Here is a 25,998-nt window from a genome sequence, read left to right on the forward strand (position 1 = left end):
TCGCGGGACTTGTGCACATCGCTGGAGCAGCAGCTCTAGGAGCAGCTGGAGCGCGCTCGGTGCACACCGCCCCAGCCCGGGGAGGAGCGGGAGCCGGGAGGGAGGAGGGCTGAGGGGTGCTGGTTACGTAAATGATACTAGCCCAGTGAGAGGCCTCCAGGCTGGGGCTACGGGAGGGGGAGGGACCGCGCGAGGAGGAGGGGCTGGGAGGGAGAGGGCTGGGGTGGGAGGGGGGCGGGGGCTGGGGGCGAAGTGACCAGGCGGCGGCGGCGGCGGTAACGGCGGCTCTGCCAAGGTGACAATGTGTTAGGAGCCCTCGTTCGGTCTCCTGCGCCTCTACGGCCTCGGCGCCCGCTCTCGCGGCGCTCGCGGAGCCCTCTAGCCCGCCGCTGCGCTATGAGGGCGCCTCTCTGGGGCTGGCCCAGGCCGGAGCCAGCTTGCTGCGCTCCCGGGGAAGTGTGAAGAGAGAGGCGCGGGCGGGAGCCGGGGCTGCGCGCGGCGTTCGCGGGCCGGCGCGGGTTCCAGGTGAGCGCGGGCTCGGCGCACCCGGCACTCTCGGCGCGGCCGACCGGCGCCTGCCGGGCTGGTCGGAAGCTGAATCCCGCGTGTGGACTGCGGTTCCCTCTTCGCGGGATCCTTGGCCACGAAAGCAGGTCTCCGTCTCTCTCTTGCTCCCTTTCTCTTCCTGGTAATTGTTTGGGGTGACTCCTCTCCGAGTGGCCAGGGTGCCCGGGTGGGTGCCGCAAAGTCCCGCAGCGAGTGTAGGGCGCAGAGTCGAGCGCCCGGGGCCGGATGGGGGTCAGGGGCGCCCGCGGACCCCGCGAGACAGCCCCTTGGGCACTCTGAGCGCCCTCGCCCGTCGCTGCAGGTGCGGAGGGAGGATCGCGAGGCGCGGAACTTTCTGCCGCCGCCCGCTCTCTACCCGGCTTTTCCCGCTATTTGGCTGAGCTCCGGGTCGCTGGCCACCCGCTGCGCCTTGGTGGCTCGGCAGCAGGGGCAACTTTCTCCTACCAGCTGCGGGAGCCTGGGGCTTGCTGTGCACGGACGCTTCTCGGCTTGACACCGCGGACGGTCTGGAGCTTGGGTGTCCTCTTCGACGATTGCCTTCCTTTCTTTCTGCCTCTCTCTTTCCGTGCCCCTCGGCCTCTCATTCTCTTCTGTGCGTCTCTGTCTCTGACTCAGTTTCTTTCTCTGACTTTCCCTCTGACTGGCTCCCCCTGCGCCCTTCGGGTCTGTTTCTTTTCCCTTCTTTTCCTCCTTGTCTTTCTTGGGATGTCTCTTCCTGTTACTCTGTCTCTTAGGCTTGTCTCTCCTTCTTGCCATATTTTCTGTCTTCCTCTCCTGCCTCTCGCTTACTCCTTTCCTCGCCTCTCCTGTCCTCCAGAACCCCAGACCTCAGGCGCCTTCGCCAGTGGAGCACGCCCCGGCCCACCATCTGGGCATCTCCAGGTACAGAGATCTCCCTGGTCAGAGCAAGAGGGTGTGCGGGGGATGCCCTTGTGGGGGCTCTCGTGGAGTCGAGGGGCTGAATGAGCTGCTCAAGGGCCAGTCTCCCGGCTCCGCGCGGCCGCGAACCGGAGCGCACAGAGGATGCTGGCAGAGAAAGCCTCGGGCGCCCCTCCCCTCACTCCGTTATTTGACTACGATCAGTTGAATTTCCTGGTAGATAGTCTCCATCTCCAGCTTTTACAGGTAGCCCCAGGAGAAGAGATGATTGAAGATTTTGGATCCAGGGAAAACTGACCTCGAAACGGTGGGAGCTTTCGTGAGGCAAAGGTGTTGCTAGCGGAGGAGAGGAGCATTGGGGGCTATATGCTTTAAACTGCCATAACACTCAATCCTTGAGTGGTTTCCTTGGGAGAGGTCGTGGTCACTGTTCCCACGAACAGAGCGTAGAAATTTTATTTGCAGCGTAGAGACACTTGGCTGCCCTAGACGCCAGAAATTTCGGGTTTTCTTTGGGCCCTCGGATCTTTAGTTTTATATGAAGGCTGCCTTTGCTCAGGAAGCATCCCTACCGTCCCCGTGTGTGTCTGTGTGTGGTGCGCGCGTGTGTGTGTGTGTGTGCGCGCGCTATTCCTTGCGTTCAAGCCCTCTAGTGTTAAAGAAACCAGCTTGTCTGAGAATAGTGAAAAGTAAGGTCAGCCTCTTTGGTGACATATTTCGTACCTTTAACTTTCCCAGATCATTCTTCTTTCCTTCACCCATCCTTTCCTTTTCCTCATCTTCACTTTTGCATTGCACTACTAATTTTTCCTTTTCCCTGATTTTTACAAACTCCTTCTCTCCTGCAGAATTAGAACCTTAGTATTGAAACCCTGTTTGAGTGACTTCACAGATGGATAGATTTGGAAAATCTTCATAGCCTAAGGCAGACTTTGAACATGAGAAATGTGCATTTCTCTGCGCTGTTTGCCACAAGCCAGGATTTCACATCTCTTCCTTATGCCCCTGCTCACCTTCAGCTCCACTGAGAATTTTCTCTGGCTGCTCCTGCTTGTTTAAATAAATGCTTTTAATTCTCTCTGTGTGGGATGCTCATCCCATTCCAGGGCTTAAAGCTGCTTACTTAAGTAGAGGCACTGTCTGAGATCAGGTTCCGAGAGGAAGGAATGAAAGCTTTTGCAAAAGAGGTACAGTGCTGCTGGTGTAGATTAATTCTGGATTCAAGAGTGCATAGTGGAATGGGGTGCTGCTTCAGACATGCAGACCCTAGTGCAGTGTGGGAAAACTAGTAAATGCTTAATAAAAACTTGCTAGTTGAGTGATTAGCATGCAGCTAATTATGGGCTTTGAAGTCACCCAGTTATGCTAATGAGCCTACAAACAAGAAGTTGAATTCTGCCTTTTTTTTTTTTTCTGTTTCATTTAGTCTTTTGTGAATGGGAATTGAAGACTAGTAGAAGGGATGTTGAAACATGACTCTTCTGTCCCTTTTTGGTTCATTCACTGCTTGAATTTGCCTCTCTGCAAGTGTTTAACTTGGCTGATGCTCTTTAACAAGTCACTGCAAAATTGGAGAAATGATTTTAGAGGCTCTGATGGCTGGCATCTCTTCATCTTCCTACTTGAAAGTAAACTGCAACATGACATCATTTGTTAGTGAATATTTTCATGTGGTCTTTCGCAAGTGAAAAGTTCTCTCTTTTAATATAAGGAACAGATCTGTCAGCTTAAAATATTTGGGGGCTATAAATTGATCTGCAAACTGAATCACTTGCCTTAAATAATTTATAGGCTTCCTTACTGCTTCAAATGTATATGAGAGGTGTGGTACTACATATATATGAGAATTTGCCAGAGTACCTGGAAATGTAGTACCTCCTGGTACTAGTAGGAATTCTTAGGCTGCAGTATTGTTTTTTTGTTTTGTTTTGGGGTCTTTTTTTTTTTATTGTTTTTTGATGATAGGGTAGTCACTTCTCAAAACAGTTGGAGATTTGCTATGACTATTGTACAGGAGTGTGCTCAAGGCAATTTTGCTTTAAAAATATTGGCTTATAGGTCACCTGACATTGTACCCAATGTTTTATATTTAAAAGTAGCAAAGATACAGTGAAGGTAGAAATTCTGATACTGGTTGAGATATGTTCTGATTTACTGATAATATTGAGGCATATATAACTTTTTAATTTTATGTGCATTGATTTCACATTGAACAGTTTTGTCAGAGTGAAATGCAGTGTTTCCATTGGGCTTACTTGATTTTTAGAAGCGGTAGTTCTTTCTTTCTTTTCCTTTGTTTTCTTTTTTAGAAGTGGTAGTTCTAACAGGAAGATTTCATGGAATAGAAGTTGTGCAGCTTTTTAAACTTAGCATTTTAGGGAGAAGGTGAGAGAAGGCAATACATGAGTATTTTTATTCATTCTGGTTGAAAAAATGAAGAGGATACGGGTGTTTCTGAATAACATCAAGTGAAAGTAAAGAGTATGATTGAGAATGATGTATGGATGAAGTCCACTAGGTGAAAGAAATAACAGTACTCCATGTCTTTAATAAATGTCCCTTGTGTTTTATGGAGATGAACAGTCTCCACTGGTGTTTTTAGGTATCACCATCTCAAGTGGCATCTCTTGTAATAAACAAGAAATTCTTGACTGTGACTTTTAAAATCACCTTGGGTTTGCATTGCCATCCGTAGTAGGAACATGTACATGTCTTAAATTTAATGAGACCTTACAGGATCACTACTTTGAAGTTCGAGTGACCATATGCCTAATTATTCAAAGAATTTTAACTGGGTTTTGGTTCTCATTCCTTCCTTCTGCTCTTGTTACGGGAATAAACACATGTGAAACACCGAATCGAGACTCATACTGACTTTGACAGTCTATTTGATGTCCTTTCTTAATATCACCCCCCACCTACCCACTCACACATATGTTCAAACACATAAATCACATATAAAGATCTGGTACTGTCTGCTCTGATAAACCTTTTGTCGTTTTAACAGATTAGACTTTTTTTTTAAAAAGATTTTATTTTTAAGTATTCTCTGTACCTAAAATGGGGCTTGAACTCAGAATCCTAAAATCCAAGAGTTTCATCTATTTAGTGAGTCAACCAGGTACCCCCAGATTAGACTTCTGTTTACAATTTCTATCTTAAAGCACATTGTTTAATAAAGGACATCTGCTATTCAGTTACAGATACGTGTTTTTGAAGAGTCCAGCTTTCTACCGTGAAATTTAATACTTAGAAAATTAAAAAAGAAATTTGTGAAAGTGAGTGCACACAGTAATTCAGTAGTTGGTCATCCATTTGGGACATTATAAGCAATTATATTTTAGAGCAAAATATAAACCAGATGGACTTTATTCATTTGATACTTGTTTTTTCTAGATTTAGATTTGAATCTATGTGTATGCTTTCAATGTAGTGTATTATAAAAATATTTTTAATGAGTCTTTGCTTGATTACCAAGAAATAACAGGTGGTTAAAGATACCTGTGTGATGAATGTATGTTCCAGTTTGCTTATAAATGAATTAGCTAAAATTTATTTTTAACTGTGAGTTTTCTGGTTTTATTGTCTTTGTATGAGTCAGGACCTATGTATTTAAGCTGAAATTCTTAGTTTTGAGAATTTTTAAGCACAGATTATTAAGAGATTTCTGGGGCCTACCATTTAAAATATAAGTGAAAGTAGGGAGATGTGCCTTTTCTTTATGGGGCCCAACTTCACTCGAATGTGCACATGTAATTGTCCTTATGAACTCTTGGGTTTTCCTTCAGCCTTTACCCTATTATAATTGTCCACTCCTCACAGTAGATCTAAAGCAAAATACAAAATATCGGTTGTTGAAAGTTGTTCCATGTTAATGGTAAATCCTTCCAACATAGCTTGAGAGGGATGCAGAGGAAATTGTGACTGTTAACATCATAGATATGAACACAATTGTGATCATATTTCCTGTTATATGAGAAAATTAAAACACTGCTCATATTAAATATTCAGACTTCCTTTGTATTATTATTGTTATTATTTTTGGAACTGCTTACTGTTAAGATAGATGGGAACTGTCCAAGATCTAGCATATCAGGGTTTTAACAGGATGTGGAATTAATTAGGATTCTGATACATTAAACTACATTGACATCACTTAAATCTTATTTAAGCTCTTGTAGAACATTATAGGAAGTGTGATTAAACTGTTAGTTGGCATTTTGGTGATCATAATACAAGTGCTGAGTAGCCACTGTAAACAGAAGAATTTAGAGCAAAGCCTGCATATTCAAAATCATCTAAATTACGCCTCAGAGATAGTAGTAAATGTCAACTTAATCTCTTGCCTAATATTAATTGCCTTGATATTATAAGCACAGCACCTCTTTTTTTGTTAAAAAATGGATTTTGACATATGGGGAGGATTATGTTCTTGTAGATCAGAAGCATAATAACTGACTTAATTTCCTCTTGAGATTTTTTATTATATAATTAGTTTCATATAGGAGAGGATGAGATTTATGTGACTATCAAGACCCCTATATGATACTACCATTAATCTAATGAAAGAAAAATGAGAACAAATACTTGGAAACAAATCTGTGTGATGGTACAGCCATTTCCATTTATTTATGAGGGAGTTAAAAATGGTGAATTAAGTTACACATTCAGAAAATAACTAAAATCTGTTGGATACTTACTTTGTCCTTGTACTGTGGATAAGTAAACATCTAATAGGTCTTGCCATGTTTTATCCTCATAAGCATATGAGTAGTAAGTAGTATTACTGTCCCCATTGTGTCCGTGAGGACTCCCTCACTCAGAATTACACCACTAGTATGTGTGAGCACCAGGGATCACATCAGTTCTTTATTTCGATGAAGCCAGTGCTCTGGGAGTTCTCAGTCTGACATTTTCACTGACGAATAAATTGAAAAATAAAAACAAGCGCCAACCTTCATGTGAACATTTCCTTCTGTCTGGTAAGAATGATTTAAGAAGCCTACTTCTGTCACCGTTGTGTTATAAAAGGGGAGACATTTGTACATCAGCTAAGATGGCAGAACTGATTATCAAAATATAGTTCTTAAAATAGAATAAATTTAGCTTTCTATGTGTTTTTTATACAGTGCACTTATTTTTCAAATTTAACAAAGACTGGTGAAAATTTTTTCATAGTCTACTAAGTTATTTCACCCTCTTCTGTAGTCTGTGCTTGGGAACCCTGTTTGGTGGAACCTCTGTTATATCCTATCTTACCCATGTACCTTGTGCCGATAGACAGCTCAGGCTAGTATGGTAGTCATATCTGTCACTTAATGAGAGACACACAACCCTTATAGCTATTCCATTTTCTTGCCAGTCGTCAGCCTGGGCAATAAAATTTGGACCCAAGATGCTAGCAATTGCTCTAGCCTCAGTTTACTATGGCAGTGTTTATTGGAAGGATTAGAGAATTGGAGGTGACTTGTTCCCTCATGGCAGTTAAACACAAATCAGTGTTTAACTGGGATAAGAGGTGAATGTTGGGCCGAAATAAAGGAGCATGTCTTAAGAACTTTAACTCCTCTGTCCTTCCCCCAGAACCTGAACCTTTGTGTTCAGCCTTTAAGTATCCTTCTGTTCCTTTTTCACTTCTTTGTTTGTCTTAGTGAGGACAAAGCAGTTTTGCTTTAGGTAAGAGAGAAAATTGCAAAGGTAAACTTCTAACTGCTTTTGTAAAACTGACTCAGGCTGTTAAATGCCAGCTTGCTTTGGATAGAGACTACTGGGGCCACTCAAGAGGGAAAAAAATGCCAGTGGGGGTAGATGAATGTAGCAAAATTGACCTAAGGCATCGTTTCGTATCCTTGCTAACAAATCTGTCTGTCAGATCCCACTGATACAGATTCTCATTTGCCTGGGATGGGTTTACAGAATCTGTTTTTATTTATTTAAAGATTTTATTTATTTATTTGAGGGGGGAAGAGAGAGACCACAAGAAGCGGGGGGGGGGAGGGGCAGAGGCAGAGGGAGAAGCAGACTCCCTGCTGAGCGGATAGCCAGATGCCCTTCAGCTCAGATCATGTTCTCAGGGCCTGGGATGTGGGCCTTGATTCTAGACCCTGAGATCATGACCTGACCTGAATGCTGCCCTTGAGCTACCCAGGAGCCCTCAGATTCTATTTTTATAAATACTTTTCTAGATGATTCTAAATACAGTGACATTTCAAGCAACTGATTTACTTCAAGTTCATCATTTTTCAGATTTACTTGCTAATTTTTATTTATTAAAAAAGGTAGTAGTTACTGTCCTTTTAGCACAGCCAGACTTATTCTCCACACCCACGCTTCTTTTTAAAATTGTGCATTCATTTATGTCCTAAATTACAATGACAAACAAATTGCTGTTAAAATAAATTAATGCTTATTTTTCTACAGAGTTTGTTCATAGGACTTCTGATGTCATTGAGTCTTCACAACCACACACTTAACACATTTTAACATTCAGAGACTTGAACTATCACAAGAAATGCTAAAATCCTAGTAAACATAGTTGTGCATTTGATTTCATTTTCATGATGCCAAAATTTCAAAATACTACTCAGAATATAAAATAGCCGTAGATCTTAAAGGAAAAATAGAGTCAAATCTGAAGTCAGAATGTAATTTCTGGGCAAGCTGTTAGGACTCAGTGATTCCTCTTTCATTTTGAGCTTTTAAAGTAGTGACTATTCACAATAAAAGGAAGTAGTAACCAGCTATTTTAGAAATAATAAAAATGGGCAGACGTTAGGACCTGGAGCCTAAAACAGATACCTTGGGAATAATAAAAATTTTCACTGCTACAAGTGTGAAGGGCCAGTAATCTGTAAGGGGAGCAAATAGAATTAAACTGAACCGTCAAGTCCATGTCTCCATATTTAAGAAACAGGATAGTTTCCTTTAATATTACTTATCAGTTATTACTTTTGTTATCAATATTAGTTTTAATATTACTTATATTACTCTATGGTTTTCAATAGTCATGCATTCTAAAATAGGCATGTGGATTCCTTATGATAGAAGCCATTCAATTTAGGGTAGATTAGTTGGGAAAGAACACCCCAGCATTATATAATAATTAAAATAGCTTCACATTACTGTAGACTCTTTCTTCCCTTAAAAAAGAAGTTACTATGTTATGGACACAATTCTAAGTGCTTTACAGATATTCATTTTTATCATAACAGCCCTCCAAAGTAAGTTTTATTAGTCCCTCCATTTTACACACAAGGAAATTGGGACACAGAAAGGTTAAGTAAATTGTTGCAGACTGAGCTGATGAGTGGCAGGGCAAGGACTGTGCTCTTTTGATGAGATGGTTAATAAAACACTTGCTTTGCATCATGAAGCTCCAAGTAGCAGAATTGAAAATGGAACCCAGATTCCTAGGTCTTGTTTCCTATTTAAGTAAGTTTTGCCTTTAAAAGTGAAGGAAGAAAGCCTGACCAAGAAATCAGATTTCTACAGTGGGAAACAAAAATGTTTACATTTTAGAAGTCATAACATTGGATTAAGAAAGACAAGCTGCAAGTAAAAATTGAAGTTCTCTCCTGGGTGGCTCAGTGGGTTAAAGCCTCTGCCTTCGGCTCGGGTCATGATCCCAGGGTCCGGAGATCTAGCCAGTGAGCCCAGCACTGGGGCTCTCTGCTCAGCAGGGAGCCTGCTTCCCTTCCTCTCTCTCTGCCTACTTATAATCTCTGTCAAATAAATAAATGAAATCTTAAAAAAAAGACAATTATGTAAGAGAATAAATGTGGGAAAATTGGAATGGATTTCTTAACTATTTTGTTGTCTCTACTTAGATGCAGACTGCCCCTATCTCCCCCAAAACAAGGAGAAATTAACATATAGTTCTACAGACAGGAGGAAAAATAATTAAATCCTTAACTAAGTTAGATTTCTCTATATAGATTATAATCCGTAACTGAGATATGTATCTGTAATCTAATAAGAAATAGCTTATTTTGCTGTGATATTGCTGATAAAATGTTTAAATTACATTAAGAAATCTTTATGGAAGGATTGAGGAAATCCTGCTGAAATTTCTGGCTTTTTTTCTCAAGTGTTTCAAGTTTTTCTTATAATGGCATATCTTTACTAATTTGTAATCACTAGTAATCTGTGAGAACTGATGTATTAATCTTTGATAAAATACATTTTCACTTTATGACCTTTGGTTGATTTTCAGCAACTTTCTATTGCTTACTATTTTTGTTTAATGTACTGGGACAGTGTTTTAATGATTTTCCTTTAGTCTTTTAAAAAAATATTATTTTAGATTGACTGATAGTTGATTGGGTTATGTAAATTATTTCAATTACATACCATCAATAATGAGTCAATCCACCTGCCTGGTTTTCTAAAAGCTAAAATTTGTACTTAAAAACAGTGCTGTTTTCAGAGTCTATAAATGAAATGCAGGTTTTTATGGGGTTACTAACTAGCTTAGTATCAAAACTAGGTACAGTTTTTCCTTTTTTCTCACAGCAAATTCTTTTTTTTCTAAATCCTTTTTTTTTTTTTTTTTTTCCTGAATCCACAAGGCTTGTCTTTCTTTGATTCCCTTGATAGTTAAGTGGGACTTATATGTCATTTGTCCTGAATGGGACTGTATGTCATTTGTCCTGAAAAATGTGAGAACCCTGAATATGGTTCAGATTTTATACCTCTCCTGTAGGTTGTCAGTGTGCCTCTGTATTTTCTTCTTAAGTAAATATGTGTTTATTATTTCTTGATGCCCTTTTTCTTCTCCCATATCTTTTCCTTACTTCTCCTTTCCTTTATTCCTTCTTCATGGGTCTCCTTTACTTTACATGGTCTTTCTTCTGTGGCTTAATAAGTCCACATGTAGCAGGATTAGACTATTAGTGCTGTTGATTTGTTAAAAAAAAAATTACAAAAAGAGCTTTGTTCATTTCATCAGTTAGTTCTGAATAGGTAAGAGACAGACGCTCTAGCTTTTGCATCTGGGTCATTTAGCAGGAGGCTGGGGATGCTAAATTCACATCTCATTACCTTTGTCTACTTTTAGAATTGTGTACTTGGGCCCTGTGGTCAGTTGGCAGTTGGCCGGCCTGTGGCTCCAAGGGAATGCTGTGTTATTTGAAGGGATGCCAATTTCAATTGCCACACGGTTTCTATATTTCTTGGTCAGAGTTTCCATACAAAACATCCAGTATGTATTTTATTATTAACTCTCGGCTATTGACTTCATGTCAAAAATTTATTATGATATCAACTGATAGATTGTAATGAACAATTTTAATAATTTAGTTTCTGTGGCTCTCACTCCCTGATTTTGGGTAGTGTTTACCCTATTTGATAAATGTAGAGCAGACATTTTTGTCACAGATTTTTAAAGTTTTATTGTTGTGCACTAAGTTGAGATGAATCGTAGGTAATTGGATGGTGCAGCTGAATTAACACATTGAATTGCTAGTTATGAGACACTTCATTTGCTGTTGCAGACAACAATAGGCCCATTCTGCTTCTACAATGCACAGATTCTTACTATCTATATAAAATTCTAATTCAAGTGGGATAAAGTGTATGCATCATTTCCATTCCTTTTGTGAGGAAAAATAACCTTCACAAATATAAGATACTTGCAACTATCTCATTAAATAATTTTGAACTTCAATAAATATTTTTTCTGAGAATGTTAATCAGTTGTCTCATTCTCCACAAAAAGGACAACATAAGACATTTCATAAACATGAAATCAGGAGCATTGCTTTTACCCTGTGTACCTTAAGACCTGTGCAGATGTGCAGTTCGCATTTCTTTCAACAGAGAGAGAAAATGTGAATCATTAAGAGCAGCATTGTTGCCATCGTGATTATGTTGATATTCAATAGTATAATAATTTTGCTTGTTCCTTTTTTTTTTTTTTCCATTTTAAGGGTTTTAAGTGTAACTTCTCTAGGTTGGTGGAATTCTTTTAAACAGGTGAGTATCCATTTTTAAGAGGAAGTATTGATACATATCTGTATTTATTTTATTTTTTCTTGAAACCTCATTAATTTAAGCATAAATTAAAGAGTCAAAAAGATATCAGACTGTTAAAAATTGGGTAGAGTAAAGCAAGGTAGAGGAAAACTAAGATACAGGAGAGTGTCCTGCAATTGAGGAGGGAGCCACTGTGTCCTGAACAAGTCCCAAAAGGCTTGAAGCTTCATAATGCCAAGAAAAATAGAGGACAGAATTGAGACACTAGAGCTGACACAGAATAATGAATCAACCTGTATAGATGGAATAACCAGCTTACTACTTAGTAATTCTACTTCGTATGCAAATAACCCTATAGCAAGTGTTTTTCACTAACTGTCTGATTATACCTCTTAGTACATTCTAATGATGTTACTTAAATGGCTGAGGAGCAATAAGGGCAATGAGGGTTACATCCTAGAACCATAGAATAAAGTCCCTTTTATTTTGGCACTTAAAATCTTCAAGCCTAATGATCAGCATCTCGCTTATCCCAAAGCAAAGTCTTCTAATCAATAAGACCATTCAAGTATGGAGGACTCAGTACTTTGTTTCTTTGTTCTTAATTATCAAATGGCAACCATGGAGTACCAGCCTTCTAAGAAATAATTTAAGAAAAGATATTAAGAAAACCCTGCAACATGAAGAAGAGAGACCAAGATAACTAAAAAGCCATTAACAATAAAATGACCTTGCAGGGAACAGATAATTGAAGGATCATAAGACAGACAAAAAACATTAGCGTTGCCGAAGAGGTGCAAGAAAATACTACATTTGTAAAACAATGGATGATATGGAAGAGACAATGAACAAGAAAATTATGGAAATTAAAGATTTTGAAATCAGTAGTTTAAGGGAAATTTTTAAATTTCTAATAAGGAAAATACTTGCCAATGCAAAATGAAAAGACAAATAATGCGAAATATTTAAGATAAACATCTCTGAAGTGTGACTTCCTACTACTTAGGTTCTGTAAGAAAATAGAAAACAGAGTAGAACAAATACTGAAGAATTAATATAGGATTTCTACAACATGGATGCCTAGGAAGACCCTGAACTCACCTCCTTCCATGGACACACCAAATCTTCAGCTATATATGAATCATTTCCCTCTGGAAACTAGAAGAACTTCTTCTCTATGTCAGCAGATAAAAAGACCATATTGAGAAAGGTAGGAGAGGCAGAGACCTGAGGTCACAAAAACAATACCCTAGCATAGCACTATACCATAGCATACTAGTGCAACACTTCCGGAGGAGCAAGGAATTGATGCCTCACATCAGGCATCCCGACTCTCCATGGCCCACACCAGCGAGATGAGCCCCCAAAATGTGAGTGGGGCTGATGTGCAAGGGAGCCAAAATGCTGTAGGAGACTGAGATTCCCTTTTTAAATGGCTCTTGTCTAGTCTCACTCACCTTAGACCCAGTAAAAAAAAAAAGCAGTGGTTTGAAAAGCACCTAGACTGCATGTGAAGGAGGTTTAATTGCTGATCCGAAAGCATCTGCTGGAGGGACAGAGGACAGTTGGGACCCTCCCCAGAGATGAAGGTGCTGACAAATGCTGTTTCTGCATGTTCCACTACCCTACTAGCAGGTGGGTGAGCTCATACACAGCACCATCTCACTGCCATGCTAAGTCAGTCAAGGGCTAACAGTCATGGCGCTGTCCTGCCTTGAGAAGCCAGGAAGCATGAATGGTGGCAGCACTTCCTGCTCCCTGGCTGGGGCAGGTGAGTATGAATTGTGGCATTCTCCTGCTCCCTAGCAAAAGTTGGTTTGCTGGGTATTTGTGATACTCCATTGCTTCTTGGCTGAGCCTGGCAAGTGTGAGGGATCATGGCATTCTCCTACTACCAGTCTGAAGGCAGTGGGGGTGCACAGACAAAATATTCTAAAGACCATGGACACACAGATGTTTTCATGCTGCCTTTTTGAAGTCAACGAGTGTGCCCTACCCCCTATACTCTCCAGCTGCCCATAAACCAGTGGATGCATGCAGTCTGTAAAAGGGGAGGCCTCTTAACTGCCTGACCCTAATGGCCAAGGGGACTGGCATTCCTGAGCTCCATGGGCATGTAACATTCAGAAAGGCAGTTCTTAGCAGGCTGCACCCTTCAGGGCACTGCACAGAGAGCAGACTGAAACACAAATGCAGTCCTCCTGTGAAAAAGCCTTCTTAGTTAGTCTGGAGCTTCAACCAGAGGGACATGCCTAAGGTTTCATGCACATCTATAGCTTTAAAGAAGTGCTCCCAGGGAAGGTAAAGAGGGAAACACCATTCTTGTGTTCCCTCTTGGCCTCAGTATAGCTCAACAAGACATCCCAGAAAGGAACTTACAAATTCATCTGGAGCCTTGATTTTTATAACTGTTTTCCAGGGACACCTGCAGATCTCCTAGACACCTGCAGATCTGGCCTAGAGGCCATCAGGGATTATATTTCTGGCTCCTCAGGACTGTACGTATTTGCATGCTTCCAGAGCTACTGCATGAGGGTCAGTCTTCCAGTCAGTCTTGAAACTCAGTGCTAAATGAGATTACTTCCCTTGGAAAACTGACAGCTCTTTTCATACCCTCAAAAATGGGGGCATATCAAGAATAAATTGGGTAGTTTAGAGAGTCAAGGGTTTGAGAGACAAACAAAAGTGAGGGCGAGGTTGGATGAGAAAGTTCCTCACCTACACAAGACCACTCCTTCAAGATAGAGAGAGAGAGTTGTTTCAGCTAATACATATAAACAAACAAAGTCAAGGGAAATGAGGTAACAGAGAAATATGTTCCAAACAAAAGAGTAAGAGAAAGCCTCAGAAATAGACATTAGTGATATGGAGATAAATAATTTACCCAATAAATAATTCAAAATAAGGTTATAACGGTGCTTACCAAACTCTAGAGAAGAAGAATGGATGAATGCAATGAGGACATCAGCAAAGAGGTAGAAAATATATGAAAGTATCAAATAGAAGTCATAGAGTTGAAGAATATAGTAACTAAACTGAAAAAATATAGCAGAAGGCTTCAAAAGCAGACTGGATAAAACAGACAAGTGAACTGGAAGACAAGACACTAGAACTCACCCAACAAAGCAGCAAATAGACAAAAAAGAATTAGAAGATAAAGATGACTTAAAGGACCTTTGGGACATTAAGTGGAAAAACATTTGCTTTGTAGTGGTCCCAGAAGTAGAAAAGAGAGAGAAAGGGGGTGAAAACTTCCCTAATCTAGGAAAAGAAGAAGACATCCAGGTCCAGGGAGCCAAGAGAGATCCAAATAAAATCACTAAGTAAGATACATTGTAATTAAAATATCAAAAGTTAAAGAGAAAATCTTAGAAGCAGCAAGAGAAAAATGAAGTGTTGCATATAAGGGAATTTCATTGGAGTATTGGCTGATTTCTCAACAGAAATAGTGCAAACCAGAATAGGGTGGAATGACATACTAAAAGTGCTAAAAGGAAGAAACTTCCAACCAAGAGTGTTCTAATTGGCAAGATTATCATTCAGAACTGAAGGAGAGAGAAAGCATTTTCCAGATGTGAGAAAGGAGTTCATCACTACTAAATCATTCTTACAAGAAATGTTAAAGGAACTTCTTTAAGCTGAAAATGATGGTGCTAATTAACAATAAGAAAACATAAAGTAAAAATGTCACTGGAAAATGTAAAAATATATGAAAGGCAATGGATTAAATATTTCTAAAGCTAGCACAAAGGTTAAAAGATACAAATAGTAAGATTAACCAAAGCCAAAATAAATAGTTAAAGAAAACATAAAATACAAAGATGTAAAATATGACATTAAAACATAAAATGTGCTGGAGATGGGGTAAAAGTGTGGTTTTGAAAATGTGTTCAAGTTTAAGTTGCCATTACCTTAAAATAGATCATTATATATAGAGAATGATATATGTGAACCTCTTGGTAACCACAAAATAAGAACTTACAGTAAATACACAAAAGAAAATGCAGAAGAGCGGACAGTGTGGGGGAGATGCTTTCCCAAAGGAAATGATTGTGCTCTTAACAGAAGCAAGGAGAATGCTTCAGAGTAGGCAGGACCTCAAGTATTCACAGCAATAATTAAGGTATCTTCTCTGTTGACAAGACTTGAAATACTAATTTAATGATCAAGCAGCCTGTTCCAGTAGCCAGTAGGGAGAATTTTTTCTTTTTCTTTCTTTTTTTTTTTTTTTTTTTTTTTAACCTAATTGGCCTCCTTGACTTTAATTTGTATTTGTACAGAAAGCACCCCAGCAGAGGCTCTTTTGTTTGATGTTTCTTTACATAGGATTGTTTCACCTACCAAGGCAGTAGAATATTCTCTCAGGGCAAGGACCTCATGGCTTTCTTTCTTAAAAGGCTGCATATATTAAGTCCATAACCCATGCCTTTGAATGACTGATTAACTGGCTTGGAAAACACATCACATATACTAATAGAAATAACTTATTTCTGGATTTGTTTATTTTTCACTTATTTTAAACTGAGACTATTCCACGCAGACATTAGTAACAAATAGCTGTCCATATCCTGGGCTGCTTATGTAGTTATGCTGGGATCCTTACTTTGCTCCAACTTTTCTTTTGCTCCATTTCCATTGTATTGTTTTCTCCAGTAGGGAGAATCTTGGAGTTAAGATCAGAAGTCCTGGAGGAGAGAGAGGCAGGATAGCAGATGAGCAGGGGACTTCTTTTCACCCAGTCCCTTGAATTGAGCTAGATACCTGACAAATCATTCCAAACACCTGTGAATTCAATTTGAGATCTAATAAAAGAATTGCTGGGGGTGCCTGGGTGGCTCAGTGGGTTAAAGCCTCTGCCTTCAGCTCGGGTCATGATCTCAGGGTCCTGGGATCGAGCCTCACATCGGGCTCTCTGCTCAGCAAGGGGCCTGCTTCCTCCTCTCTCTCTCTGCCTGTCTCTCTGCCTCCTTGTGATCTCTGTCTGTCAAATAAATAAATAAAATCTTAAAAAAAAAAAGAATTGCTGCAATTATGCAAATAGAAAATCGACCACTTTTTGCAAGGTAGGAGGTGTGGAGACATGAATCTGAGGGGATATATTGGAAAATAAACCATGGGGAGAGGGAGCTTCTCTAAGCCAGCTACCGGAAAGTGGTTTAGCAGTGGAGTGCAAAATTAGAACTTTTATAGGTCTCCTGCTGTGAGGGACTCCCTTGCTCGAAAGGTGCTCCGGTGGCAAAGTGGGGCAGAATTCTGGGTGGGACAGTATGGTCTCAGGGTCCCCGAAGTCACAGAAAGAATGGAAGTGCTTGAGTGCAGCAGAGTTCCCAAGCATTGGTGTGGGGAAGCCAGTTACAATTAGTGGGCCCCAGGGTGGCCTCTCAACTTGGTGTTGCCATAAACCACGAACTGCAGCGAGATTAACTGACTACTTTCCATTCAGGGACCCAGCAAGCAACAACTGCTGCTTCTTCCCCTGGGAGGAGTAGCACAGGAGTGTACATGATCAGACAACTGCTCTGGAGCAGGGGCCCAGGGAGTAGCAGTGCACAGTGAGACTCCTTGCCTTCCCCTGGGAGGATTAGGGTCCTATGCAGTGAAGGAATCTAAGGAGTTTGGTGCACACAAAAGGGACTGACTGCCTTTCCCTGAGGGTACATGAAGTGTGGGGGCAATGATCCTTCACAGGGCTGGAGATCAGGGTGCTGCCATTTTTTATTTTTATTTTTTAATTTAATTAATTTATTTTTTTTCATCCTCTAAAGGAGTGTGAAAAGTCTTTAGGGAACAAAAGTGACATAGAGCAACCCAGAGAACCTTATACTGAGCCCGGCCTTCTAGCAAGGAGTTGTGCAGCTCCACCCAGGCAAAGACACCTGAGAATCAGTGCAACAGGCCCCTCTCCCAGAAGACCAGTAGGAACAGCAGGCAAATACCGAATTTATGGATCACACAGAACTGAAAAACTGTGCTAAGAGAAAATATATAGAATTTGAGGTTTTTTTTCCTTACAAGTCATTCATCTTTCAGTTTAAAATTTTCTTTTTTTCCTTTTCAACGAGTTTCTTATTTTATCAACTCCTTGTTTTTAAGTCTTTTTAATTTTCATGTTTACACTTAACATTTTATAGATATTCATTTTTGGCTTCCTTTCACTGTATTCAATTTTATTTTTGTTTATATATGTTTTTCTTTCTTCACAATTTTGGGATTTAGTGTCTTCTAATAAACACACCAAATACACCCAGGATCAAGTGGATCACCCCATTTTGTCTTCCTGTAAGATTATATTCTCCCTTTTCCCCTTTTTTTTCTTTTCTTTTTTCTTTTGGTTTCTGACTTCTTCAGATTTGCCCAGTGTGTCTTTTGCTGGGGTCGTGGTTGATATTTTTGATTTTGTTCTCTTGTTCATCTTTTCTCAGGACAAAATGACTAGAAAGAAAAATTCACAATAAAAGAAGGAAACAGAGGTAATACTCTGTCGTAGATCTAACTGATATGGATATAAGTAAAATGTCAGACCTAGAATTCAGAATAAGGATTATAGAATTACTAGCTGGGCTTGAAAAAAGCATAAAAGACACTACAGAATCTCTTTAGTGCAGAAATAAAATCTAATTAGAGCAAAATTAAAAATGCTTTAACGGAGATGAAGTCTAAAATGAATGTTCTAACAGCTAGGGTAAGTGAGGAAGAAGAGTCAGTGAGATAGAAGACAAATGATGGAAAGGAAGGAAGCTGAAAAAAAGAAAAACAACTAATAGACCATGAGGGGAGGCTTCAATAAAGCAATACCATAAAGTGAAACAATATTAAAATTATTGGGTGGGCACCTTGGTGGCTCAGTGGGTTAGGCCTCTGCCTTCGGCTCAGGTCATGATCTCAGGGTTCTGGGATGGAGCCCCGCATTGGGCTCTCTGCTCAGTGGGGAGCCTGCTTCCTCCTCTCTCTCTCTGCCTGCCTCTCTGCCTACTTGTGATCTCTATCTGTCAAATAAATAAATAAAAATCTAAAAAATAAAATAAAATAAAATAAAATAATTGGGGTCACAGAGGAAGAAGATAGAGAGGGATACAAGACATATTTGAGCAAATCATAGCTGAGAACTTTCCTAATCTGGGGGGAAAAAAGAGGCATTCAAGTTCCGGAGGCTCAGAGAACCCCCATCAAAATCAGTAAAAAGAGATCAACACCCTGACATGTAATAGTGAAGCTTGCAAATTTCAGCAATAAAGAGAAAATCCTGAAAGCTGCTTGAGAGAAGAGGATCTTAACCTACAAGGACAGGAACATTAGTCTGGCAGCAGATCTATATGCAGAGACCTGGCAGGCCAGAAAGGGCTGGCACAATATATTCAGGGTACTAAATGAGAAAAATATACAACTGAGAATATTTTATCCAGCAGCTGTCATTCAGAATGGAAGGACAGATAAAGAGCTTCCAGGACAAAACAAATTTAAAGAATTTGTGATCACTCAGGCCTGCAAGAAATATTAAAGAGGATCCTGTAAATGAAGAGAGAGCCCAAAAGTAACATGGCTGAGAAAAGAACACAGACAACATGCAGAAACGGTGTTTACAGGTAATACGATGGCACTAAATTCATATCTTTCAGTAGTTACTCTAAATGTAAATGGGCTAAATGCTCTAATCCAAAGACCAGCCATTTCAAAGGAAATTGAAACAGTAATCAGAAATCTCCCAACAAATAAAAGAGTCCAGAGCCGGATGGCTTTCCAGGGCAATCTACCCTGGGAAGAAATAAAAGGCATTCACATTGGCAAAGAAGGTGTCAAACTCTCACTGATTTGCAGATTATATGATACTTTATGTGGAAAACCCAGAAAACTCCACCCCAAAATTGATAGACCTCATACAAGAAGTCAGCAGCATGGCATAATTAAAAAATCAATGGACAGAAATCAGTTGCATTTCTATGCAGCAATAAAGAGAGGAAAGAGAAATTAAGGAGTCCATCCCATTTACTATTGCACCAGAAACCATAAGATACTTGGGAATAAACCTAACCAAAGTGGTAAAAGGATCTGTACTCTAAAAACTACAAAACACTTATGAAAGAAATTGAGGAATACACAAAGAAATGGAAAAACATTCCATGCTCAGGGATCAGAAGAATAAATATTGTTAAAATGTCTATGTTACCCAGAGCAATCAACACATTTGATGCAGTCCCTTTAAAATACCATTGATGCTTTTCACAGAGCTGGAACAAATAATCCTAAAATCTGTATGGAATCAGAAAAGACCTTGAACAGCCAGAGGAATGTTGAAAATGAAAACCTAAGCTGGGGGCAGCACAGTGCTGGACTTCAAGCTATATTACAAAGCTGTAATCATCAGAGAGTATGGTACTGGCTCAAAAATAGACACATGGATCAATGGAACAGAGTAGAGAACCCAGAAATGAACCTTCAACTCTGTAGCCAACAATTTTCAACAAAAGCAGAAAAGAATATCCAACTGAAAAAGGGCAGTCTCTTTAACAAATGGTGTTGGAAAATTGGACAGACACATGTAGAAGAATGAAATTGGACCATTTTCTTACACCATAACAAAGGTAAGCTCAGAATGGATGGAAGACCTAAATGCGAGACAGGGATCCATCAAAATCCTAGAGAGCATAGGCAGCAACCTCTTTTCACCTCGGGTGCAGCAACTTCTTGCTGGACACATCTCCAAAGGCCAAGGAAACAGGCAAAAGTCAACTGCTGGGACTTCATCAAGATAAAAACCTTCTGCACAGCAAAGGAAATAGTCAACAAAACTAAATCGCAACTTATGCATTGGGAGAAGATATTTGCAAATGACATATCAGATAAAGGGGTAGTTTCCAAGATCTGTAAAGAACTTATCAAGCTCAACATCCAAAAAACAAAAATCTGGTCAAGAAATGGGCAGAAGACATGAACAGACATTTCTCCAAACAAGGCATAAAAATGGCTAACAGAAACATTAAAAAATGCTCCACATCACTGGCATCAGAGAAGTAGAAATCTAAACCACAGTGAGATACCACCACATACCAGTCAGAATGGCTAAAATTAACAAGTCAGGAAATGACAGATATTTGCAAGGATGCAGAGAAACTATTGTTGGGCATTAAAGTTCATATAGCCAGTCTGGAAAACAGTATACAGGTTCCTTAAGAAGTTAAAAATAGAGCTATGATTCTATCCAGCAATTGCATTACTAGGTATTTACCTCAAATATACAAATGTATTGATCTGAAGGGGCACCTGCACCCCAACATTTATAGCTGCAATGTCCACAGTAAGCAAAATGGAGAGAGCCCCGATGTCTGTCAACAGATGAATGGATAAAGAAGATGTGGTATATATATATACACAATGGAATAGTACTCAGCCATCAGAAAGAATACTTAACATTTACATCAGTGTGGATGAAACTGGTGAGTATTACGCCTAGCAAAATAAGTCAGAGAAAGACAGTTATATATTTTCACACATATGTGGAATATAAGAAACAGCACAGAATATCATAGGAGAAGGGAGGGAAAACTGAATGGGATGCCATCAGAGAGACAAAACATGAGAGACTCTTAACTATAGGAAACAAACTGAGGGTTGCTGGAGGTGAGATGAGTGGGTGGAATGGGCTAATTGGGTGATGGGCATTAAGGAGGGCACGTGATGAGATGAGCACTGGATGAATTACTGAACTGATGAATTACTGAACTCTACATCTGAAACTAATGATATACTGTATGTTGGCTAATTGAATTTAAAAAAATGCAAAAGTAAATCTAAACATAACACTAAATAGTCATCAAACCGTATAAGAAGAGAAATTTAATATATAGATTAATTAGAATATATAGAATGGATTTAAAAAAATACAAAAACAATGCCAATTCTATGTGCTGCTTATAAGTGACTCCAAAAATAAATACACACACAGATTGAAAGTTAAGGGTAGGAAAAAGATATTCACTGCAAATGGAAATAAAAGAAAGCTGGTATAGCTCCATGCTCATCAGAGAAAATAGACCTTAAAACATACTATGATAGAAGACAGAGGGGCATTGCATTATGATAAAGGGGTCAATCCAGCAAAAGATATAATATTTGTAATTATATGTGCACTCAACATAGGAAGACCAAAATATATAAAGCAAATATTAACAGACCTAAGAGGAAAAATTGAGAGCAATACAATAATAGATAATAGTGGGGAACTTGAACACCCTTCTTAACATCAATGGGTAGAGCATCCACACAGAAAATCAGTAAGGAAACATTTGTCTTAAAGGGCATAAGAGACCAGATGTACTTATTGTATATAAAATATCCCATTGATAAGTTACAAAATACACATTTTTCTCCAGTGCACATGGCATATTCTCTAGGATGGATCACATGATAGGTCAGAAAACAAATCCTAGTAAGTTCAAGAAGATGGAAATCATCAAGCATCTTTTCTGACCTCAAAGATGAAACTAGAAATCAATTACAAGAAAAAAACTAGAGAAACTACAAATACATGGAGATTAAACAACTGGTCACTGAATAACTACTGGGTCATAAAAGAAATCAAAGGAGAGGACATACCTAGAGACAAATGAAATGAGGACATACCTAGAGGCAAATCTGACGTATCAAAATCTATGGGATACAGCAAAGCAGTTCTAAGAGGGAAATTCATAGAACAGGCCTACCTCAAGAAACAAGAGAAATCTCAAACATTTTAACTTTACACATTAAAGAAGTAGAAAAAGAAGAACAAAGCTGAAGTTTAGTAGAAGGAAGGTAATAAAGTCACAACAGAAATAAATGGAATAGAGGCTAAAAAGATAATAGAAAAGATTAATGAAACTAAGCTGTTTCTTTGAAAAGATAAATGAAATTGACAAGCTTTTAGCAATCACCAAGAATAAAACAGAGAGGACTCAAATCAGAAATGAAAGAGAAGTTACAGCTGATAACCACAGAAACATAAAAGATCATGAGACTACTGTGACCAATTATATGCTAACAAATTGGACACCTAGAAGAAATAGATACATTTTTGGAAACTTAGTCTTCTAAGAATGAATCATGAGGAAATAGAAAATCTGAATAGATCAGTTACTAATAAGATTTTGAATAGTAATAAAAACCTCCCAATAAACAAAAGTCCAGGATCAGAGCGCCTCAGAGGTGATTCTACCAAACATCCAACAACTTAATACCTAGCCTTCTCAAACTCTTCCAAGAAGTTAAAGAGAAGAGAAAGTACCCAAACTAATTTTATCAGACCAACATTATCCTGATACCAAAACCAGACAAGAATATTATAAAAAAGGAAATTGCAGGCCTCATGAACATAGATGCAAAAATCCTTAATAAAATATTAGCAAATCCGATAGGGCAATACATTATAATTGTAATACAACATGATCAAGTGGGATTTGTTCAGGGATTCAAGGATGTTTGAATATCCACAAATCAATTAAAGTGATAAACCATTTAACATTTAACATCTGTATGTGGAAAAGCATATAAAACAACGATGAAGGAAATCAAGACACAAATAAATGGAAAGATATTCTGTGCCCATATATTGGAAGAACTAATATTAAATTAATATTAAAATGGCCACACTTCCCTAAGCAATGTATAGATTTAGTGGAATCCCTATCAAAATTCAATGGTATTTTTTACTACTTGAAATCATTCTAAAATCTGTATGGAATCATAAAAGTTTCTGAATAACCAAAACCAATCCTGAGAAAGAGGAAAAAAGCCAGAAGTATCACACTCCCTGATTTCAAAATATACTATAAGGATGTTATCAAAACTGCCTGGTGTTAGCATAAAAATAGATACACACATAGTTCAATAGAACAGAGTAGAAAGCCCAGAAATAAACCCAGAGTAGAAAGCCCAGAAATAAACCCACACACATATATGGCAAATTAATTTATGGTAAGATGGACAAGAATATATAGTGGGGGCTAGCACTGTCTCATCAATAAATGAGATTGGGAAAACTGAACAACTACAATCAAAAGAATGAAACTAGGTAACTACATTATGCCATATACAAAAATTAACTCAAAATGGATTAAAGACTTCAATGTAAGACCTGAAACCATAAAACTCATAAAAGAAAACATAGACAAGAAGCTTCTTGAGTTATAATAAATAGTGGTTTTTTTTTTTTTTTTTTTTTTGACTCTGGCTCCAAAGGCAAGGGAAAGAAAAGTAAAAATAAACAAATGGACAATATCAAACTAAAAAATTTCTGCACAGTTAAGGAAACAAGCAACAAAACAGAAAGGCAGCCTGCTGAATAGGAGAAGATTGTTGCAAATCAGATATCTGATAAGGGATTAATATTTTAAAAAGTAAAAATATTTATAACCCAGTAACAAAAAACAATCTCATTTAAAAATTGGCAGAGGATCTGATTAGACAGCAGAGGATCTGATTAGAAGATAACTACAAGCACATGGGAAAATGCTTGATGTCACTGTTCTACAGGGAAAGGTAAATCAAAACCATAGTGAGATACCACCTTACATCTATCAGAGTGGCTGTTATCAAAAAGACAAGAAATAACAAATATTGGTGAGGATGTAGATAAAAGGGAATACTTGTGCACTGCCAGTGGGAATGTAAATGGTGCTGGTACTATGGAAAGCAATATACTACCACTATAGAGGAATTCTCAGAATATTAAAACTAAAAATGCCGTGTGGTCCAGCAATTCCACTCCCAGGTGTGTACCCAAAGAAAACATAAACACTAATTTGAAAAGATATATGTACCCTAATTTTATTGCAATATAATTTCTGAAATATTAGTATGGAAACAACCTATGTATCCATTGATGGATGTGATAGAAGATGTGATACATATAGCTATTGTGTGTACAATAGTATACTACTCAGACATAAAAAAAAAAGTGAAATCTTGCTATTTGATACAATATGGATGGACCTTGAGGATATTCTTTTGCATATAGTAAGTTGGACAGAGAAGGATAAATACCACATAATTTCACTTACATATGGAGTCTAAGAAACAAAACAAAATCCAGACTTGCAGAGAATAGATTGGTGGTTGCCAGAGGAGAGGGGGATTGGGCAAGCCAAGTAGGTTCAGGGGGTCAAGAAGTACAAATTTCCCATTATAAAATCATGGGGATATGATGTACAACATGGGGAAAATAGTAATACTGTGTTAACTTTAGCAGGTGGCAGGTGGTAACTAGACTTATGCTCATCATTTCAGTCTAATCGAATGTTGCATCACTGTTGTATACCTGAAATCAACATAATTTGTGTATTATATTTCAATAAAAAAGCAAGGATTAATAGAGTAATTCTCAAATTTCTGAAGAAAGACAATTTGCAACTCAAAATTTGATATCCACTGAAAGTATCAATTAAGTGCAAGAGTAGAATAAAGACATTTTCAGACACACAAAGACTAAATATATTTTCCACAAATATGGCCTTTCTTAAAAACTTACTTGAAGTGCAATTCTAGCAAAGTCTAATTGAGAAAGAAAAAGACATGGCATGATAGTTATAAAGCAGTCCAAGACAGCAAACAGGTTATGTTGTTCCAGTGCTGTGCAGGATTGGTGTAAACATGGAGTGCTTAGGTCAGTGAGTGGCTATCTGACATAAGCAGACTTTATAGAACATTAAATGTTCAAGATGTATTTGAAAAGAAAAAGAAAAGTAGTGTCAGGAGAAAAAGAGGAGAAGCTCCAGGAAAAAAAAGAGAGAAAAGAACCTTCAAGAAAGGAAAGTAATCTAATCATAGAATTTTACTTTGCTCTTAAATGAACATAGTTTTAGGGGCACCTGGGTGGCTCAGTTGGTTAGTTGTCTGCTCAGGTCATGGTCTCAGAGTTCTGGGTGGAGCCCTGTGTTGGACTCCGTGCTCAATGGGGACTCTGCTTCCGTCTTCTCTGCTCCTCTTGCCCTGCTCATGCTCTCTCTCTTGCTCTTAAATAAATGAAATCTTGAAAAATAAATGAACATAGTTTTATGTTAATTAAATAAATGGTATTTAGTAATTTTCAATTTTTAGTATCAGTCTTTAGATAAAATGTGAAAGATAATCATGACTATACCATTAAATGCAAACATTATCAGCACTGGTAATGTTATAGTAAACATAAAGACGGTGAGGGCTGGGAGTTTGGTACGAGGTTTGGAGAAGGCAGCAGGGAATGGTAAGGATTGGATGATTAGCACATTACAAAGTGGGGTCAAGAGATAGTGTCTGCGGTTGATGACAAGAAATAACAGTGATGATGTATTCCTTAAAGTTAGAAAGATAACCAAGAGGAGGAATAATGAATATATTAAGAGGAAGAGTACAGAGAAGTGGGGAATGTGGCAAGTGAGATAATTTAGTTAATGTCTAAAATACTTTGAGTCCATTCGTGTGGTCAAAGTATGCCTCAATTTGATTTTTTAAAAATGTGCCTGCATTGAGGTGGTTATGTACTCTCCAGATTTTTACAAATTCCAATTACTCTCTGTTAAATCACGCTGGTCTGTGAAGACATATGAATTTAAGGCTTCTATTATGGAAGTA

At 38.7% G+C, this 25,998-nt stretch overlaps 1 protein-coding gene across 1 annotated transcript in view; it reads left to right on the forward strand.

The window, feature by feature from the left end:
* Positions 1-249: 249 nt before the first annotated feature.
* Positions 250-25,998, forward strand: part of GALNT13 (polypeptide N-acetylgalactosaminyltransferase 13) — a 539,666-nt gene continuing 513,917 nt past the window's right edge. The window contains exon 1 of the mRNA XM_032857833.1: positions 250-653. The gene's annotated coding sequence lies outside the window, so the exon portion shown is untranslated. The remainder of the gene's footprint in view (positions 654-25,998) is intronic.

This window comes from Lontra canadensis, unplaced genomic scaffold, assembly GCF_010015895.1.
Source record: "Lontra canadensis isolate GAN:19392208 unplaced genomic scaffold, GSC_riverotter_1.0 scaffold13, whole genome shotgun sequence".
Lineage (NCBI taxonomy): Eukaryota > Metazoa > Chordata > Mammalia > Carnivora > Mustelidae > Lontra > Lontra canadensis.